At 37.8% G+C, this 22803-nt stretch overlaps 1 pseudogene across 1 annotated transcript in view; it reads left to right on the top strand.

The window, feature by feature from the left end:
• Positions 1-20963, top strand: part of LOC147504230 (DNA polymerase delta catalytic subunit-like) — a 32190-nt pseudogene extending 11227 nt beyond the window's left edge. The window contains exons 3-11 of the transcript XR_015220362.1: positions 1563-1646; positions 1774-1880; positions 1999-2158; positions 19017-19212; positions 19307-19443; positions 19571-19708; positions 20142-20219; positions 20533-20707; positions 20811-20963. The product of XR_015220362.1 is annotated as a DNA polymerase delta catalytic subunit-like (transcript). The remainder of the gene's footprint in view (positions 1-1562; positions 1647-1773; positions 1881-1998; positions 2159-19016; positions 19213-19306; positions 19444-19570; positions 19709-20141; positions 20220-20532; positions 20708-20810) is intronic.
• Positions 20964-22803: the final 1840 nt, after the last annotated feature.

Genomic DNA, 22803 nt, shown 5'->3' with positions numbered 1-22803 from the left:
AGATTAGGTAGAACTCCATTTTTGGTCACTTATTCTAATTTCTCATCTTTGCTTGAGGACAAGCAAAATGCTGTTTGGGGGTGGTTTGATAAGAGCCCAAAACTGTAGTTTTAACCCCTTAATAATCATATTGTTAGACCAATTATGTGAATAATAAGTAAGAGTTAATACTGATTAAGTGTTTTTATGCATTCGGGGCTTCAAAGTCCATTATGTGCAGAAATGTGCCACTTTAGCGAGTTAAAGGAGCAAAAGTCAGCAGAACTTCCGAATGCCATATCTTTGGACTCAGACCTCGGATTGAGGCCTACCTTATGTCAAAACGACCGGCTCGGAAAGAGCTTTGCAATGGTCCAAGCCTTGACCCAATCAGAGGAGCAGAAGTGGACGAAAAGTCTGTGGAAGCCAACTGCAGCTGAAGAGGCCTTTTTGGACTGAAAGAATTGGGTTTTGGGCCTGATTCTCTGGCCCAAACCATGGCTCCAAGCCCATGCACGATTTTTGGATCTGAATGTATAAAAACAAAAGCTTAATTATTTGTTAATGGTAGATTAATTAGTAGAGAATTAGGGTAGATAGCTTAGAATAGAAAGTAGCCATTAAAATAGCTTCTAGATCTAGATTTAATTGTTTATTTAATTAGTTTCAAATCCTTTATTAGATTAAACCTTTGGATCTTGTTCTTCAATTTGATTAGATCAATAAAGTAATATTCTTCATCAATTTCGATTTTGTCAATTCCAATTCTAGATCAAATTTCAATTCATGTCCTTATTTCAATTTAGTCATTAAATTAGATTTCATTATTGTTAAATTAAGTAAATTTCAATGCTTTATATTATGTTTAGTTTTAATCTAAATGGAAATGATTGCGGAATGATTCAAGGCTAAACCTCCATTAGAGGGGGTTGTGAAGCCTTGATGAAAGATTGATTCGATTAAATTAAGTCGCCGATTTTCTATTCCACTCTAGAAATGATTAGTTCACCATGAGAATGGGTTTAATTGTTCACATGCTAGTTATGAATTGGTAGAAATGCCATGTATAATTAGGGATTAGGAATAACTAAATTGTTCTCTGGGCGATTCAATTCGGATTCTGACGATTCGTCGTTAGTGGATTAAGTTGAGTTAAGGTGGAATCAATCCCCCTCTAACTCCTTATCATAGAATCAACGTAGCATTCCTTTAGTATTCTGATAACCGACTAGTTGCATCTTGTGGGTAGTTGCATCGTAGTATAATTCCCTTCGTAAAACTCTCATAGACTTAAAAACGACTAGTTAGATTAGAAAACATCCATGCTAGAGCACTAGGAGTGGAACGAACTTATCTACTCCACTATATCTCATAGGATTGAGAGTAGAAGCTTTGATAAGTAAGCACGTAAAAGAAAGTTCTAGTTTACTTACGTTGTGAATTCATAGTTCATTTCGTAGGTAGACTAATCATTTCACTCTTATCAGTCCTCATCATATATTTTCCACTCCAATAGCATCAGTAAGTTTAAGTGTGTTTTTTAGTTTTTTTTTTAGATTTGGGGGTTTGTTTGTTTGTTGCAGTTTTTCAGCAATTGGAGATTGATTATGTTATTGGTGAAAGGAATAGAGAGTTATTGCCTTATTCTTCTGGTGTTACTAGAGAAGGTTTGTCTGTTTTTTTCTTTGTGAATTTAAAAAAAGGTGTTTACTTTTTTTAAATGAGTAAAAGAAAAAGAGGTGTATTTTTGGATAATGTTGGAAAATTTAAGTGTTCTGTTTTATATATTGTTAGGGCATAGTGTCTGCTGCAATGTTCATGGGTTCGAGCCATATTTCTACATTAGTTGTCCTCAAGGAATGGGCCCTGATGATGTCTCTCGCTTCCATCACATTCTTGAGGTACCTTTTGTTTACTAGTTTTATCTATTTTATTATTTTGTTCCTTTAATGGATGGGTTGGAGTACTATATGTAGAAAAGGTGGTCTATGGTACTAATCATGTTTTGTTGGTTTTCAGTCAAAGATGAAAGAAGCAAACCGGAACAGCACGGTTCCCCAATTTGTTCTACTGATCGAGATGGTGCAGAAGAAGAGCATTATGTATTACCAACAACAATAGTCTAATCTTTTCCTTAAGATTGTAGTTGCACTACCAACAATGGTAGCCGGTTGTCGAGGTAAGCAATTCAAGGGTTGTTCTAGCTTTAGTGTTTCTTGATTTTCTAAAACTTTTGGATATTTTGCAATCTTCCCGAGAAGTTAGTTTTGTATTGCTATTATTGACATAAAATTTCCTCACATGCAAATATTTTCAAATGTCATTCTTTTCGATACTTGAAGTCAGTCAATTTCGAGTAGTAGTTGCTCCTATCCAAGGAATTAAGTGAATTTTCGCTTTACTTTCAACTGGCTTGTCAATGTCATTGTTTGTATTACTTGACTAGAGTCATCCCTAAGGGCCCGAAGGCCCAAGAATAAATGAAGGCTGCATTCGCTGTGCCCGGCAGCTCTGATTGATTGTTGGACTTACTAACTCTATGTTTGATTAACTGACTCATGAATGTATCCGTTAGGCCATTTCAAGCATAGGTGAAGCCTCGCTAGAAGCATGACCGCTTGAAACTCTCGTTCTTTATCTCTCTCTCTTACTTCCCTGGGTTGGCTTTGGGACTCTACCTACGGTATGTATTTTATGCTTGTCATTTTCGATTAGGCAAACTACTCCTTTCCCTCCCTCTGCCCCTATCTGAGGTAGGCTCCGTCAAGAGCTTCCTAAATGAAAGCAAAGAAAAATGCCTTTCTTATCCTTATTTCTTTGTTCTTAAGATTAGTTCCATTCCGTCGTGGTCTTACCTTACGGGTCGAGGAGAAAGAAAGAGAAGGACTAAAATCTGGCACCCATCTGTTCGGATCGATCCCTTTGCACGGGGAGGAAGCAAGAGAAAAGGTATCGAGAATAGAACATCCTTCGCTTCTTTCTAGAAGTCACTAATCAGATCCTATAGCTAAGCCCGGGAGTATATATTGAGAGGAATAGAGTCAACGTTAAAACGTCAGCCGGCTTCTTTTTGGGTAAGGCCTCTCACTTTGCATATTAGATGATTCTCTTTTTCTAGTCTTTGCTTGCTTCGAGGCAAGTCTTGAATCTCTACTTCTCGAACTTAGCTTAGTTTGAAAGCAAATCTGTCAGCTTCTATTGGAGGGCGATCCTCGTAATAAAAGACTTATCCCGAGGCTAACAGGCCATTTAGATGCATTTACCAGTGCTTTTAGTACGTTTATGGGTAAATGTTGGGCATGGTCAAAGTCTGATTCTGCACATATAGATGGAGTTTAGGATCCCGATACCCATCTCTTTTAGGAATAGATAATCTTTCAGGGCTTAGGCTGAGGTTTTCTTTTATTAGAAGACAAAAGCGCGTGAAACTATAGTTGAGTCCTGTTCAAAGGTTTATGCACCAGTGTGGTTAAACGAGCTATTATGCGCATAATCATTAGCTGTTGATCATGCAAGGCAGAAGTCAAGATAAACATGCTTATCCCGGGGAAGAGGCTAGCTGTTGTTGCACATGAAACTTGAGTTTCAGGTACTTATCGGGTTTAGACCCCGGGGTTGGTAAAACATCCGTTTTTTACTATATAGATTGTGTATCCAATAAGAATTATGTTTAGGATTCTGATAACTGATAAGAGCCCAAAACTGTAGTTTTAACCCTGTAACAGTCATACTTTTAGACCAATTATGTGAGTAATAATTAAGAGTTAACACTGATACGTGTTTTTATCCAATTCAGGCTTCAAAGTCCATTACGTGCAGAAATGTGCCACTTTAGCGAGATAAAGGAGCAAAGGTCGGTTACTAAGGAGTTCTATGATTAAAGGCCAAGATTCAAGAAGACAAAGCCTTTCTAAAGCCCGGTCAAAAGCTGAAAAGTCGACGCGGGCAGAAACAACACACAAGTCAGTAGAACTTTCGAAGGCCGTATCTTTGGACTCAGACCTCGGAATGGGGCCTACCTTATGTCAAAACGACTGGCTCGGAAAGAGCTTTCCAATGGTCTAAGCCTTGATCTAATCAGAGGAGATGAAGTGGATAAAAAGTCTGTTGAAGCCAATTTTTGGACTGAAAGAATTGGGTTTTGGGCCTGATTCTCTGGCCCAAAACATGGCTCCAAGCCCATGCACGATTTTTGGATCTAAAAGTATAAAAACAAGAGCTTGACTCTTTGTTAATGGTAGCTAGTTAGACCTAAAACTATAGATAATTCTAGATCTAGATTTAATTGTTTTTAATTTAGTTTAGCTTCAATTCAATTCTTGTTTTAGATTAAACTCTTAGAATCATTGTTCTTAATTAGTTTGATAAATAAAATAGCTATTTGTCAATTTCGATTCTTGTCATTTACAATTGTTTAGATCTAAATTCCCTTATTACGTAGATAGATAGACCTAGATTAGTTAGATTATTAATTTAGTATTTGAATCATTGTTTTATTATTCATTAGATTAATAAAATAGTGTTCTCCATAATCTAGTTTCATTTCCATTGATTGTTTAGTTTCAATTCGTAGTTTCAATTATTTGTCAGTATTAGTTTAATTCAATTATTGCATGAGTAGTTTTGAATTAAGTTTAAACAAGTAAAGTTCAAATCTTTATATCATGTCTTGTTTGAATTCCATTGGGAATGATAGCGTGATGATTCTCGGCTAAACCTCCATTTGAGGGGGTTGAGAAGCCTTGATGAAAGCTTGATCCCGATTATCGTAGAGTCGTCGTAATTTCCTTTCTACTCTAGAAATGATTAGTTCACCATGAGAATGGGTGTAATCGTTCACATGCTAGTTATGAATTGGTAGAAATGTCATGTGTAATTAGGGATTAGAGTAACGCCGATTTATTCTCATGGGCGATTCAATTCGGATTACGATGATTCGTCGTTAGTAGGATTAAGTCGAGTTAAGGTGGAATCAATCCCCCTCAACTCCTTATCATAGAATCGACGTAGCATTCCCATAGTTGTTCTAATAGTCGACTAGTTGCATCTTGTGGGTAGTTGCATCGTAGTCTAGTTGCCATTTCTTAAATCTCTCATTAGACTTTAAGACCGATTATTTATACTTAGAGAACACAGCATGCGGAAGGACTAGGAGTGGAACGAATCAATCTACTCCACTATATCTCATAGGATTGAGAGTAGAAATCTTTGATAAAAATAGGCACGTATTAAGTTTTAGTTTACTTACGTTTTGAGTTTCATCGTTCATTTTGTAGGTAAACTTTATTCTTTTTACGTTAATACTTTCATTTTATCGTTTTATCAAATGGCGCCGCTGCCATCTTAGTTTCACTTTCGCATTGTTTTCGTAGTATAAGTACTCTTCTGAAAGTCCCATTTCACCCACCCACCCTTGTTTGATTCTAACTGTGGTTGTCTTTTTCAGCATTAAACTTCCTCGAAAAAAAAATTTGCACGGAGCGCACCTGCTTCCAAAGGAGCGACCAAGCTCAAGTTCTTCGAAGTTTGAGCATGACCAGCTCAAAACACGTAACTTCGAAGTTTACACCGAGCACACCGACTCCAAAGTAAAGTGCCGTGACCCGCTACCGAGCTGAATTTTGCCGGATTTCCACAGGTTTGATTCGAACTTTGATTTTTCAAGTTTTTCAGTGTTCTAACTTGTTATATACACTGAACACGCGTAAACAAGACGCTATTCATAAGCGAAGCAAGGACCTTAATCAGGTATTCCTTTCTTCCACACCTCGCGATCTCTCGTTAGAGGTTTATACTAGTATATCGAATTGTTTGGAGTGTTGATGTGTTTAGCTAAGTTTGGTCTTAGCCTTGTATGAGATTAAGGTCTGGTCGAACAAAAACACCAAACGTAATTACACAACAACGTCAACAAACAATTCTATCTAGTATATATACCACCTACTACACCTCTAGCTACTATTTCACACACACCACCTGATATAATGCCTGAAGAAGGAGAGACTCCTCTCTCGGACTTCTACAAAGCCTTGAGCGATAGCCCCAAATCTTGCATCGTTCTAGTAGACCCAAATTGGGGATTTCTGAATCCCCAAATATTTTAATTTGTTACCCATTTTTCATGGTTTAGACCATGAAAAACCTTATCAGCACATGCATAGGATTGAACAAGTCATAACAACATTCCACCATTCTACGGTTGGTGCGGAACAAATTAAACCGAGGGTATTCCCTTTCACCTTAGCCGATAAAGGCGTCTTTGGTTAACCGCCCAAACGCCTAATTACGTGGACTCGTGGGCTAAACTTGTTCAGCTGTTTATGGAACATTTTTACCCACCCCTAAAGACGGATGAGATGCTTTCCAAGATTCATTTCTTTCGACAAAATCCTCATGAATCATTTTCAGAGGCTTGGAATCGTTTCACCGATCTCCTTATAGAGTGTCCACATCATAACTTAGCGAAAGACACGTTAGTTCGTGCCTTTTTCAAAGGACTTCTACACCACCATAAAAAAAGTCCTTGACATAATGAATGGGGGTAGTTTCTTAAGTAAAGGAGCCTCGGAGGCTTATAAATTTTTAGATGATCAAACTAAGCGAAATAACAACTGGGGGGGTAGTGACGATATCCACCGCTCCGCTAGTTCTTCTAATCTGATTAAAGGCGGCCGGTATGTTTGAAATTAAACACGATCCCGAGCTTAAAACTCTAATCGAATCACTCACTAAAAAGGTAGAGGCCATTTCGTTCAACAAAAGCCTATCCCGTCATGAATGTAAATTCAAATCCATGTAGTTTCATTTGAGCCCCGAAAGCATCCCGACTTCCATCGTCCTATAGCCTATGAACAGGCTTGTTCCATTAATAGTGAACCTAATGCCCCTTGGAGACAAAATCCCAACTTCGGTTGGAGAAATAACCAACACGTCACACCTCCAGGGTACAATAATCAATATGTTAGGCCAACGCACAGTTTTATCCAAGCTCCACCACGACAAGGACAGGGTCAGGGTAATTTTAATAATTACAACAACCAAGTGCAACCTCGACAAGGTCAAGTATAAGGTCAAGGTAGTTATAATAATTATAATGTTAATAGAGGTATCGTCCCGATAAATAATAACTATCAAAATCCGCCCATAAATAATTCACGCGAGATAGTTCCAGTCACACCACCCGTGACTACTACACCCACACAACCGGATCGTCTTGACACTTTCATACAAGTGAGCCAAAACTTTTCCAAACCATGGCTCAATCTAACCAAGCAAGCTTCTACAATCCGTTAATAATTTAAGCCAACGGTTGGCCCAAGATAAAGCCCAACCCAAAGGTGTGTTTCAGTGTCACATAATACCTAATCCTAAAACAACAAACACGACCTTTGAGGTAACCGATAATACTAGTAATTAATATGAAAATGTAGGTGAGCTAAAGGCCATCACCACTCTTCGTTCGGCAGAGTGGTTGTTAACAAAGTAACTATGCCTATAGTTACCCCCACCAAGAGCCCCTACACCGCTATTTTACTAGATACCGAAATAAAATGAAGAGCCTACCACCTTTGTAGAGGTACCCGTTACAACACAACCTAAGAAACAGAAAGCCAAGGTTAAATATCCGGGTGATACCGGTGCTAAGCTAAATAGACGAAGCCACCGCGTTTCCACAAAAATTAGCCATGTTAACTAGGGATACTAATTATGAGGAGATTAGGAACGTTTTCAAGAATCTAACTATAAACCTTCCCTTCCTCGAAGCTATTAAAAAGCTACCACACCATGCTAATTTTCTTAAGGAGTTGTGTACTACTAGGCGTAAGACCAATATACCAAAAGACGCCTTTTTAACAGAACAATTCCCAACTCTATCTGAACATAATAGAATTGTTAAGTACAAGGACCCTGGTCGTCCTACTGTACAATGCACCTTAGGAAATTCTTATACGACGACCGCATTATTAGACCTGGGGGCTAGTGTTAACTTACTCCCGTTTTATTTGTATAGACAAATAGGTCTAGACGAGATGCAACCCACTAAAATGACATTGCAATTAGCTAATCGGTCTATTAAGTATCCTAAGGGTGTGGTCGAAAATGTGCTGGTAAAAATTCAGGATTTCTACTATCCGGCTGATTTTGTCATCCTCAATACAGAAGTCGCTAACGACTCTGTCCCAATCATCTTAGGGCGTCCTTTCCTGGCAACTGCCAATGAGCTCATTAATTGCCGCGATGGTTCGATGTCCATGTCGTTTGGCCATCTTGTTGTTAAAGTAAATGTTTTTAAAACAAAGTCACATTTACCCGATTCGTCTATGGATGGAGAGGTTAGCATGATCGAGAGCTTCGCTCGAGATTATTTCAACAACACGTTTCCGGATAATTATATGCCCAAATTTCTTTCCTTTGGAAGTTCAGACTCCAACATTTTCATCCCTACACTAGTCGATACACATATTATGGAAGAGGACGAGATAGATGACTTTCTCAAAGATATAGAGGACTACCATAGTAATGTGGATATGACCAATCTAGATGAGAAATTCGATGAGTTTCTTAGAGCAGGTGATGATTCACCCTATCAAGAACTACTTTGCACAACATCCACCTCGACTCCCCTCCTTCCACCCTTTCAAAGGAATCTCGAGTTTGCACTCGATACTTTTGTTTCTCCTGTGCTTCATAATTTTTTAAATCCAACAAGTAAACAAATACTTCAGAAGGACAGACCATTTGACACCTTCATTTTCAGACTTGAGACAGTCCCTACCTACACCATGAATGAATTTTGTGCTAAACCCACATCCTCATTGTCTACATGCTTTCCCTCTACAACTTATCCATATCCACCATATTCTCCACAACCATTCACTTTTCCACACTTATTCACTAGGACACCCTCTCATTCAAAAATGAAAAAGAAGGTGAATGCTAGGTTACGTTATAGGTCTATCCGACTTCGCTGTCATTTCACTAGGTTGCGTCATAGGAAATCTTGGTGCTTGATTGTGTTTGGATATATTTTCTGTGATATTTATTTATGGAATGATCCACAACTATTTCGGTTGTTGATATATTATAAACTGCATGTTCATACATATGTTTAGATAAAGTCTCGAGTATCTGACTATAAATGACTCAATTTTTTGTGTTTGGTGCATTCCTTTCATTTCCAGATATTGGTGAGTGCACCATTAAGGTAACCGGGCCCTCCCTATGGAGTGTGTGGCTGTAAGTACCGGATCCTAAGTCTACGTTTAACATAATTCATGTTTTCCACTCTTGCATGTTTTCTCGGATTTTTGAGTCATGTTTCTCTATGGGGTGAATTATGTCTTTCTTGCTTATTGTTTTTCCTTCTAAAAGTTAAAAAAATATATATATATATATATATATATATATATATATATATATATATATAATTATAAAAATATATATATATATAATAAACATAGTAATCTAGGAAGTCTCGGGAATCTGACTTTAAAAGACCCACTTAAAAAAACAAATTTTCTAAACTTTGTTGTAAAAAATTTGTTTGGGGGTGGGGTGTTCATGTTTCCATTCTAGAATGTTTTATGTCCCATTAGAGTTGCTTAGGCCGTTTAATTGTATTTCGATTCGGGTTGACATAATCTATGAATTTAGAGTTCATTCGTTCGTATAACGTACGTCATGCACGCACTACGAGGCATTTTCCACTATCTCATATGTCATCCACAGTCAGAATAGAGTGTTTTATGGATCATTGGATTGGAAATTCTCTCCTGATCATTTCCATATCTCATTCGCAAAAATCGGACCGGTAACGAAGCGGCAATTTTAGTTTGAAGTTGCGCAAAAAATCGAAAATTTCGAATTGGGCTTGGGCCCAACCCGCGCGCACCGGCAGCGCAACTGCGCCCCTTACCTATGCACCAACAGTCGAGTTCTTCACTTCCAAACCGCCATTAACGACCGCCAAAGCTTCAAAACCTAAAAAAAAAAAATTAAATAAAAAGAAACCTAAACCAACCCACGCCAACCATCAAAAATCCACTTCAAATCTTCTCTAAAACCAAACCACCACCAAATCCACCAACTTACATCACCAAAAACCACCGAAAATTACAAAAATTCAAGCTGTCGCGCCACCACCGCGCCACCACCACTGTTTGTTTCGTTTGGTTGACTTAAATTCCAACCCCACATCCCCTTTAAACCCCCACTACATTCCTAACACTCCAATGGCTCAACAACGTCGAATTTTGCCGGAGCAAGCATTTACTGGCTACCACTTCGCGCCGTTTTACGGTGACGAAATGATTAGTAGAGACTGGAATAGTTTGTGGTACTCGACCGAAGCCTTTTACCACGAAGACTTAGTCCGACGGTTTTACAATACGAGGGAGTTGGAGGGGAGTAGAATTTTTGTTATGGTGGGGAAGAGGAGGAAGGAAATAACTGCTGGGTTGTTAGCTGAGATTCTAGGCATTCTGCCTAGAATCCATCTGGATGCCACGTTACAGGAGTCCCAATTTAATGGGGTAGAGCCGTTGATGAATGTGACAGTTATCGAAGGGAACTACAATGCGAAGCTTCAAGATTGTGTTCGCCAGCATCTAAGAAGAACCAAACCGGCCGCAGCTCGATGGATTGGTCGGAACGTCCTAGGAAAGGAGAAGGTCAGCGACATCGGTCTGAACTGCCTCCACATTTTATGGATACTCCAAGAGCAGAAGTACGAGTTCTGTATCTTGGAGTTTATGCTTAACATGATTAGGGGAGTAGGGAAGTCTGTTGCACCTCTCCCTGTGTTGATAACCAAGATCATGCTAAAGTTGAGAGCAACTCCGGCGTCTGATAGGATTTACCTCACCCTGCACCGAAATCCTCGTATCTATAAAGATTGTGTCCAACGAGTTTGGAGGTTGCCTGAGGATAGGGAAGAGGATGAGGAGGATGGTGGAAATGAGAATGTCTCGGAAGATGAGGAGGACTTGACTTGTTTTGATGCTGATGCCTTGGAGAGGTGTTGGTCAGATGCAGAACGCATGGCCGTAATTCATCGTGGCATGCGTTCACTCAACACTATCTGCGAAGACCTCCGGACTCGACAGGCTACTATCCATCATAACTTCGAGATCCGATCCCGACGGGAGGACGAGCGGTGGGAACAGATGAGGACTGAGCTAGAAGCTCAGCGCCGGTTTCGGGCCGACATGCTTGCACGATTCCCACCTCATGGGGATTCTCCTTCTGAGGACACACCATCAAGGCACGAGCGTCGTCGCCGAAAGACGAATGGTGCTGGCCCATCGGGGAGCTCGGGGAGCCATCTCGGCGTGTGCCCTCCGCTACCAGTACCGAAGTGGTTAGGGATAGTATAGTTTGATGTTTTTTATTTGTAGTTTTATTATTGTTAGTTATTTTAATGTAAGGTTTAATTCCGTAATTTGGATTTTGTAGTAAAAGGGCATTTAATGCCAATTTTAATATAATGTCGTTATTTTTATTGTGCGTGATTGTTTAATATTGATCACACCTGCCCAAATTGTTTGGGGGTGGTGTTATCTATTCCAGCATGATTTTTATATGACCCTTGTTTTAGAAGTTATTGCGGAGTCAGGGTGAAAATATGGTCGTTTAGGCATATCTATGAATAAGTATCATGGTAGGATGAAATCTCGATAAAATAGGTAGATTCTATCCTAAATTCAACCTAAAAGATACTAGGTTTGTTTTAGAATCAAGAAAATGAGTTGTTTCCGTTTTCGGGTTTGGAAATTTTAATATTTCCGGAAACTGACGTAAAAACTTTTTGGCAACTTCCCGATCCGTTTTAGCAACTTAAAACCTATATAAACTTCATTCATTCTACACTCACAACCCACACTACACCTAACTTCCATCACTCACCTTTCACTCCCACATTTCCCACGTTTCGTCTCATTTTTCGATCTTCAGCACCTCGGAGCGCGCCTGCGCCCCAGAGGAGCGCACTCGCGCCCTACACATTTGTCAGAATTTTGTACAGAGCGACTCGCACTTCAAGGTGGCGTGACTCGCGACCAAAAACACAGGAATTCCAAAATCATCGAGCGACTTCGCTTCAAGTGGAGCTTAACTTCGCTACGACTTCCGTGGACCAGAAAAATTCCAGTTTTCTGCGGGTTGTTACCGGGTTATTCGCAGCTATTCCAGAGTGTAATTTTGAGATGACATCTCCTACATTGATACCGGAACAGTCTTTCGAAGATTTGTTCCAAAGCACTACTTATGGTGTTTGGTTTCGTGAGGCGATCACATACGTTGGCTGGGAACCGCTTATGGTAAGACCCAATGCACTTTATTCTCCAACCCTAGCATCTTATTTTTACGATAACTGCATTTTCTTTGAGAGACCAGATGGAGAACAAGTGTTCTCCATCAACATTGATGATGAACCAATGGAAATTACCAGGTTCTTGCTAGCATTTGTTCTTAGACTTGCTATGCCCGCTGAAATACAAGACCCATGGTGCTATTGAGTAGATAATATGTATGTCTACACTTATGAGTTTTTGCATGAGTCCTATGGGGCAGGCATTTTCCGTATCGAGGACCAAGGGGAATATAACATCACCTTTGGTAGCCTGTCCATGAACATAGGAATTGTTATGTTTTGGATCATGCTAAATATTTTAGGGGAATGGTGTTTTTCTTCTGTGAATGATGCCACTTGCAGCATCTTCCTTGCTTTAGCCACGGGGACGATATGTGCCATGACCTTCCCGAACCTTGATGTCTAGTTTAGCACGAGCCCATAGCATGAGGCATAAGTATCTTCTTATGCCCGTTCTAATTTCCGTATTATGTTATGTTTCTTTCTTGTTTTTGTACACGTTTTCACGGATTGGATTACGGCCGACATTTATGCGACCCACTAATAGTATTATTCGATCTTTTCCGTAAATGACTTGGCAAGGGTGGAGGATACAACCTCATCAGGTTGCACCCTACACCCGCCGGACTCAAGTGGGGCTTTAATAGGTTAGAAATAATAGATGATAAATGGCGGGAAGCCTGGCAAATTATCATGGCATGGCAGGACGCGAAGGAACCTCACTTCTTTATAGAAGAAGATGATGAGGAGGATGATGAATAAAGCGGGAGATAAGGTAAGTTTTAATTTTACTTAGTGTCTGCTTATGTCCCAAGCAAATTTGATTCTTGTTAACCCCATAATGGGTGGAACTCTTATAGAGTTGCGTCAGTTTTTTTTATTTCCTATATTAGTACGTTCTAACCTTGTTTTGCAGATGTTCCACGAATTTCCACGCTTCAATGGTATTTTTCCTACCCTCTTTATTTAAATGCCTTGAGGACAAAGCATGCTTCTTGTTTAGGGGGGGGGGCCATAGAAACACGTGTAATTAAGGCATCTGCTAGGATATAAATATGTATAATATGCATTTGTTTTCTAGTTAAAATTTCAAAAATTCAAAAATATAAATAAATAAGTTCATGCTATACACTTAGGAATATTGGTATTGTTTTCCTTCTCTATGCTCTTAATAATCTAGAAGTCTCACGTAGCTTTTGCATTATAATAACTTTTAGAAACTTAGGTTAATATGTAGGTAATAATCTTTGCATCTATCTATAAATATATTACATGAGTATCTATGATTGTTAGCAGTAAGTTTCTGAACTCTAGGCTAGAGTACTTATTCTACAAATCCTGTGAGAATATAGCCTAAAGCCTTATATGAGCAAAACATTTGAGAAATGACACAAGGGAGAAGTAAAATCCAGATAGAGATATCACACGTCCACTTGCTTGATCACTAAACCATATCCTAAGCGAGAATTTAGGCCCTCTTTGGATCGATATAGCCAAAAATTCAAACCTATGAATTATTTTCCTCTAGTCGCCCCTCTGAGCCTTTCTTTAGCCTTTCATAAGCCACAAATCCTTTACCCTGTTACAAAAACAAAACAAAATAAAAAAAAAATAAAAAAAAAATCAACCTACCCAATTTAGATAAGTCTGATAATAGAATGAGGAAAAAAGAAGAAGAGAAAAACCTGTGTAAACAAAAGTTAGTTAATTGCTTTAGGAAATAAAGAAAAGAAGTTTCCATCCAAAGAAAAGAAAAATAAAAATAGAAATAAAATAAAAACTCCAAAAAAATAGAATAAAAGGAGTCAAAAGCCAAAGAAAAAGAAAAAAATATGGCTAAGGATGGAAACAAAGTGTAGAAGCAAAAGTAAATAACAAGGTTTTCTCTATTTACATAATATGAAGACTCTATTATCTCAGAGTCGTCCTTTTTTAATATCCATTTCCTTCCTTCTTAAACCATCTCCTAATCCCCGCAACACCTAATAAAGACCTCTAGCTCAATTAGGAATAGGTTAGTGTGATAGTAAGTGGCAGATGTGTTTGATCGACTCCGGCTTCCTTGTTGTCATTGAGATTGTAAGGTAAAGTGTGCCCACCGCATGAATGGAGTAATTTGAACTTGAGTGGAAAAATCAGAGTGTTGTATCTTGATTATTATTGTGAGAACCTACTTAAGGACGCTATCCCGAGTTTCAGAAACGAACCTGCTAGGCATTTCATAGTATTACTCATTGTATATATGTTTATGTAGATGATTGATTATTATGCACATATTAGCTTAGGTTTCGACTTGATTACTCTATATGCATTGCTAGTGAGAGGTATAGTTAATTTAGAGCATGAATAAGGAAACAATAGTTTTATTTCTTAGTTGTTGTAGTATAGATGAAGTTTGTGAGTACCTTCACTGGAAAACTCTCACGAGGCTATAACTCGTCCACTAGGGAATAATTCCTAGTGGTTTAAGGCCTTGTTGCATATGGTCAATGCAATCGCACTCAGCGAAACGAGAGTAGATAGAACTCCATTTTTGGTCACTTATTCTAATTTCTCATCTTTGCTTGAGGATAAGCTAAATGCTATTTGGGGGTGGTTTGATAAGAGCCCAAAACTGTAGTTTTAACCCTGTAACAGTCATACTTTTAGAGCAATTATGTGAGTAATAATTAAGAGTTAACACTAATTACGTGTTTTTATGCAATTCAGGCTTCAAAGTCCATTACGTGCAGAAATGTGCCACTTTAGCGAGATAAAGGAGCAAAGGTCGGTTACTAAGGAGTTCCGTGATTAAAGGCCAAGATTCAAGAAGACAAACCCTTTTTAAAGCCGGGTAAAAGCTGAAAAGTCGACGCTGACGTAAACTTGACACACAAGTCGTGAGAACTTCCGAAGGCCGTATCTTTGGACTCAGACCTTGGAATGGGGCCTACCTTATGTTAAAACGACCGGCTCGGAAAGAGCTTTCCAATGGTCCAAGCCTTGACCCAATCAGAGGAGCAGAAGTGGACGAAAAGTCTGTTGAAGCCAACTACAGCTGAAGAGGCCTTTTTGGACTGAAAGAATTGGGTTTTGGGCCTGATTCTCTGACCCAAAACATGGCTCCAAGCCCATGCACGATTTTTGGATCTGAAAGTATAAAAACAAGAGCTTGACTCTTTGTTAATGGTAGCTAGTTAGACCTAAAACTATAGATAATTCTAGATCTAGATTTAATTGTTTTTAATTTAGTTTAGCTTCAATTCAATTCTTGTTTTAGATTAAACTCTTAGAATCATTGTTCTTAATTAGTTTGATAAATAAAATAGCTATTTGTCAATTTCGATTCTTGTCATTTACAATTGTTTAGATCTAAATTCCCTTATTACGTAGATAGATAGACCTAGATTAGTTAGATTATTAATTTAGTATTTGAATCATTGTTTTTATTATTCATTAGATTAATAAAATAGTGTTCTCCATAATCTAGTTTCATTTCCATTGATTGTTTAGTTTCAATTATTTGTCAGTATTAGTTTAATTCAATTATTGCATGAGTAGTTTTGAATTGAGTTTAAACAAGTAAAGTTCAAATCTTTATATCATGTCTTGTTTGAATTCTATTGGGAATGATAGCGTGATGATTCTCAGCTAAACCTCCATTTGAGGGGGTTGAGAAGCCTTGATGAAAGCTTGATCCCGATTATCGTAGAGTCGTCGTAATTTCCTTTCCACTCTAGAAATGATTAGTTCGCCATGAGAATGGGTGTAATCGTTCACATGCTAGTTATGAATTGGTAGAAATGCCATGTGTAATTAGGGATTAGGAGTAACCAGATTGTTCTGCGAAGTAGTTCAATTTGGATTACGACGATTTGTCGTTAGTAGGATTAAGTCGAGTTAAGGTGGAATCAATCCCCCTCAACTCCTTATCATAGAATCGACGTAGCATTCCCATAGTTGTTCTAATAGTCGACTAGTTGCATCTTGTGGGTAGTTGCATCATAGTCTAGTTGTCATTTCGTAAATCTCTCATTAGACTTTAAGACCGATTATTTATACGTAGAGAACACAGCATGCGGAAGGACTAGGAGTGGAACGAATCAATCTAATCCACTATATCTCATAGGATTGAGAGTAGAAATCTTTAATAAAAATAGGCACGTATTAAGTTTTAGTTTACTTACGTTTTGAGTTTCATCGTTCATTTCGTAGGTAAACTTTATTCTTTTTACGTTTATACTTTCATTTTATCGTTTTATCAATAACCCATAGCCAACCAAAGTAAAATCCAACTTTCGGTAACTTCTTTTTTGAGTTAGCGGTTTTATTGTATTCTAAGAAAAAGCGCATTAAACAGCATGGACTCTTTCTAGAAAAGAAAGAGTCTAGGGCTTGTTTAAAAGTCCAATTAAGCCCATCCATATTGATTGATATCCCGTATCCGAATAGTAAGAAGTTTGGGTGTAAACGAAGACTTAGCTAATCCAGATTTAAGCAAGCGCCTTATTCTGATCTGACTTCGGAATCAGTATTTTCATTCTAAGTAGGGGAAATGCAACTTGAGTCCTGCTGATGGGTCAACACCCCAAGGCTTGCTTAAACTAGAGTTTATGACTATATAGAATGAGTTCTCGCCTCGCCTATTGAGTTTCTGGACATGAGTTCAGTTCGAGACTCAACTTCGCTTATGGCCTTCTGAACTCTTCATCAGAGCTAGTGAAAACAAGGAAGACCCACTGCTAGTAGTTCCAAAGATCTCTAACTCTAGTTCCGATTGGCCAAAGACCTGTCAGCTATGCTTTCGGTAGGTTTCTTCAGTCGATGCAGTTCGCGATTTTCAGAAGAAAGTCTTATTCCGATTTTCTTGTATTAGAAGACAAAAGCGCATGAAACTAGAGTTTCGGAGACTTAACGGGTGAACTATCCTCTGCTTAAATATCTGTTTAGTACTATAGAAATTGCGTATCCTATATGAAATAGTTACGGGATCCGCGGTAGCCAACCAAAGTCAAATCCGACTTTCGGTAACTGCTCTTTTAGTTAGCTTAGCTAGTAGGCATTGTAGCTAAACCCGAATTGAGTCCAGTTCTCGGGCCAAGACCTATCCTCTGCTTAAACTCTTTTTTTTTCACTATTGCGTAACCGAGTTTCAGAACATGAGTTCAGTTATATACTTTATGAAGTTTCGCTTACTGCTTACTTCGGAACAAGTTAAGTCTCATAAGCAAACTGAGGCAAACAACGCATAAGCCGTAAACTCTACTGTACTGGTTCTTCTTTCTTTTCTCGGTAAACAACCAGAAGTCAGCCTGCACAAGAGATGCGAATGATAAGTTGACTATATTTCTTCAGGATTTACTATTTTAGTAGGCATAAAGCCTGTTTTGGACCCTTTCTAGACTACCCCGCTAGGTAAACCCAGGATTGATATCTCGTATCCGAGTTGAGATAAAAATAGTAACGAGGGACTAGAAGAATAAGCCTACTTTCTAACTGAGCAAATCAAATCACTAGATATGCCTATCCCGGGGAAGAGACTAGCTGGCATGAAACGAGACTATTAGTAAGGCCTATCCTCTGCTTAAACTCTGTTTTTCACTATATAGATCGCCTATTTGGTTTCGGAACGTGAGTTCCGTTCTCGCCTATTGACGGGTTCCGATCCCTTATTTCTGAACTGGCAACCCGTAACCTGTTGTTAAGAAAGAAGGGTAACGAAGTGGATAGGCTATTGGCTATGGCATGCTATTGATCTCGGTAAACAACCATAAGTGAGCCAAGAGAATCTAAGAATAAGATATGCTTCTCCGACTTCGGAATCGGTAGTAGGCAAAACTAGAGTTTATGCCTGTTCAGTAAACACCGCACTAGAGGCTAAGTCTTATCCGACTTCGGAATCGGTATGAAAAGAAGTTAAAACAGCAGTTTGGTACACCTCATGGCTAAACACCCCAGGTTGGTTATACGGGCAATTCTTACTATGAGCACTATCGGACATCGATCAGGTAGAAGTCAGCTCTTGAGGGGAGCGGTAGTCAATCGGCTAGCGATGCTTCGGTAAGAAAATCTAGACAAGCTCGCGAATGGAACCAGAAAACTCCCGTGCTCCTCAATTCACTCCATCAGAGTCAACACGCGTTTAGCCCTCCCTTCATGCTCGAATGGCTAGTTCAACTTTCATTGCAGATAGGAAGAATGGCATGATTTTACCCTTCATATTGCTATTCCGATGAAATGTTGTTGGTTTAAAGGAAGACTATAATAGTATAATATGAGGAGGACAACAGGACCCACTCACGATCTACTAAAGGGAAAGTAGCTTCTACTAAAGGAAAAGTAGCTTGATTGGTTCGAATCCAACTCGTGAGAAGCACCTAAAAGACAAATTGCATAAAAGAAGAAGAAAATAAGCGAAAGAGAAGCAAAGCTGAAAGAAGAAGAGAAGAGAATAGTCAAATCCCTCCTTGAAGAAAGAAATAAAGGATACGAAGCAGAAAAAGACGATTTGAAGCATACGAAAGAAATCTCTTTTTGAAAGTTTTACCTAAAATTACCCGACCTACACTTCGGCTACTAATAAGGGGACAAGACCTTACAACTAGATTGGAGATGATCCCTTCTCTCCTTCTTGCTCCACCAATTAATAATATGTTATTTTGGTCTTTTACATCATTGCTCCTCATAGGCATCCTTGAACGAGGCATACAAATTGACGGTCTTGGTATAAAGAGCTTTGTAACATACGAAAGCAATGTTCTTTTTGCTCTTCGCTTCATGATTGATTGCGATATTGTTGGTGGAAATTTGATTGAAGTACCTGTTGGGAAGTACAAGAAGGCTGTTAGGACAATGTCATATTGTCAACTGGAGTTTGATTGCATGTATCCTTATGCACCAGAGGCTGGTCATATTCCCTTTAGAGAATTCATTGCATAACCTTTTTTAATAGACCCTTTTCCTTAGCCTTTTTCTCAGGTATTCTGAACTGATCAGTCATGCTCCAAAAGGAGAATTCTCCAAAATGGCTCCTTTTCGGATATTGAGTTTTGACATAGAAGTGCGATGGCCGCAAAGGGCACTTTGCGGAGCCAACCTATGATCATGTTATTCAGGTTGAAGTTTCATTTTGTTTTTCTGCAGCCGTTGGAATAAGAAGTTAACATATGTACCCTCTTAATAAATTTTCTTGGTAATTTTCAATTAAATTTTACAATTTACTTAATTCTATTTTATGTGTAGGTGACCAATCTTATCACTTTACAAGGAGAGAGCCAGCCTTATGTTCGCAACATTATGACTCTGAAGTTATACTCTCCAATTGTAGGTGCTGATGTTATGTCATTTGAGAACAAAAGAGAAGTTTTACTTGCTTGGAGGGTATTCTTCTACCACTTAATTAATCTTTTCTATATTTTGAAATTTTCTTTTATACTAAAGGGACAAATTGTGGATTCTGTCACTGAAATAATCATTTGCGGCATTCAAAGCCTTGCATTATGATATAAAAAAATCCCGGGGCTGCTCTACTGATTGGTAATTGGTTTCGAAGTCGGATGCCCGTGAGCTTAAGAAATTCTTTTTCTCGGCTAGAGTTCTTTAGTCTCAGCATGGTCACAAACCATTGGTCTCTTTGATTGATGTTACTTATTTCGTAGCTGTGTAATCATATCATTTAATTTTGAGCAATCTAGTAATGAGGATCACAAAGTTACAGTGATAACTAAGTTCAAGTTCCAAGAAGCAATCATCTTATCTTTTGAGTTTGCCATTTTATTTTCACATGCCTTTACTTAATCTAAGACCAATGCAGGACTTTGTCCATGAAGTTGATCCCGATATCATAATCGGATATAACATCTGCAAATTTGACTTGCCGTATCTTATTGAGGTAAAAAATATATCTTTTCCTTTCCTTGAAAGTTTGTATTTGTTATGGATCATCTGCTTTCTCATTATTATTTGCATGTGTTTGTAGACTTCCTCCTCATAGATTTCAAGTATGTGTTTGTAGGATATCCCATCCTAATTTGTCTTATTTATATATACGAAATATAAATAAATGTTACTATATTGATGTGATTCTGTCATTGGTATTTCTAGTGTTTACAAATGATTTTGTCTTTTACGATTTAAAAAGATGAAAAAGAAAAGCTCTGAATTATCCCATGTGTTCATGTTCTTCTTCTTTTAATTGGCGATAGATTGGCAAGGCAATTAAGGTGAATGAGAAGTGTCCAAATGCTCTGTCAATGCTTGGTGCTTTGGAGCTTAAGAATGATGATTGGCTCAAGGCAAAAGTGACATTCCATGCTGCTAGAAAGGCAATTGATGGGAAAGATTCTTATTATGCTCTTTCTCTAGTGGGTATAGTTTATGGCAAGTATTGTTTCTTTTTCTTCTTTAATCTCAATATAGTCTTAGTTATTATTAAACAGTTGAAATTTTTTTACTGATTTATGATCATATTTTAACTTTGCAGGGAAACTGGAACTACTTTGCTGCCGCCCATTCGGGATTGCTTGGAAAATCGTATAGAAATTTGTAACCTTTAATAAATCTGAATTTGTAACACTCAAAACACTTTTGAAATTATATATATGGTACAATGAATATAATATTTTTTTTAGGCGTTTGTTTGTGCTTATTTTACTTGTCAAATGGTATGAAAAAGCATTGGTAATTTAATTTGGTTCTATATGAAAACAGGAGGTGCAGGTTTAGGGTAGGAAAAAAATTAAAATAATTTTTTTTACCATATCAACACATTAGTAATGGTTATAAACCGTTGCAAAGCAAAAAATAAATATTAAAGCATCCATCAATAATCGTTACAAATCAAATTACGCAACGCTTTTTAACCGTTAGTAATTACCACTCTGCAACGGTTAATAACCGTTGGAAAATTTGGTTTGCAACGCTTTTTAACCGTTAGTAATTGTCACTCTGCAACGGTTAATAACCGTTGGAAATTTTTGGTTGCAACGCTTTTTAACAGTTGCAAATATTTCCAACACTTTACCCACGCCATATTTGCAACGCTTAAAAAGCGTTGCGAAAATTATTAGCAACGGTTTTTTGCTGTTACAAATAGGCTATTATAGTGTAGTGAAGTCGACCCAATCATGAATTAATATGAACTCAGAAAAATAAACCTATGTTATGATCCCAAGACCAACCTATTACAACTCACAAATATTCAAATCTATTGTGCGAACTAAGCCGCCATATCAAAATTTCTACGAAACAGAAAAATACAAATATTCTCAACAGAGAAAAACTAGTTAAATTCTCATTTGTCAATACAATATAACTTCCATGCAATTAGTCTATATAATATGGAGTGGTGAAAGATGATTACTCACTTGATTGTGAATTCCCAACTCCTAGAATTGACACCGAACTCCCAAGCTTTGATTCTATAGAAAAAACTTCGAATTCCCCTCTTAGTTCTTTAAGCTCCTCTTCTTTCTTTAGTGCTCTTTTCTTTCTTTCTCTATCTCTTATTCTCCCTCTTCCTCAGTTCACACCCTCTCTTTCTTTCTTCCCTCTCCTGGTCGTCACTTCCCTCTCACTATCTCTTTCTCTTTCTTTTTCTCTTCCCGTCTTAGAAATAAACGTCATTGCACCAAATTTCAATTATTCATCCCTATTATTCTTCCCGTCTTAAAAAGGCTAAGGATGGAAACAAAGTGTAGAAGCAAAAGAACAAAGGTTTGTTTCCATCCTTTGCCTTTTTATTTTGGCTTTTTGACTCCTTTATTCTATTTTTTTGGAGTTTTATTTTGTTTCTATTTTTATTTTTCTTTTCTTTTCTTTGGATGGAAACTTCTTTTCTTTTTCTTTTCTGAAGCAACTAACTAATTTTTGTTTACACAGGTTTTTCTCTTCTCTTTTCTTCACTCATCCTATTCTCAGACTCATTCTATAATGGGTAGGTTGATTTTTATTTTGTTTTGTTTTTGTAAAAGGTTAAAGGATTTGCGGTTTATGAAAGGCTAAAGAAAGGCTCAGAGGGGCGACTAGCGAAAAATAATTTGTAGGTTTGAATTTCTAGCTATATCGATCCAAAGAGGGCCTAAATTCTCGCTTAGGATATGATATAGTGATCAAGCAAGTGGACGTGTGATTTCTCTATCAGGATTTTACTTCTCCCTTGTGTCATTTCTCAACCGTTTCACTCATATAAGGCTTTAGGCTATATTCTCACAGGATTTGTAGAATAAGTACTCTAGCCTAGATTTCAGAAACTTACTGCCAAACAATCATAGATACTCATGCAATATATTTATAGAAAGATGCAAAGATTATTATCTACATATTAACCTAAGTTTCTAAAAACTATTCTAATGCAACGCTACGTGAGATTTCTAGATTATCAAGGGCATAGAGAAAGAAAACAATACCAATATTCCTAAGTGTATAGCATAAACTTTTTATTTATATTTTTTAAATTTTTGATTTTTTACTAAAAA

The sequence above is a fragment of the Coptis chinensis genome, chromosome 4, assembly GCF_015680905.1.
Source record: "Coptis chinensis isolate HL-2020 chromosome 4, ASM1568090v1, whole genome shotgun sequence".
In the NCBI taxonomy this organism is placed as follows: Eukaryota; Viridiplantae; Streptophyta; class Magnoliopsida; order Ranunculales; family Ranunculaceae; genus Coptis; species Coptis chinensis.
Note: the sequence above shows the minus strand (reverse complement) of the source record. Positions and strands in the feature narration are given on the sequence as shown.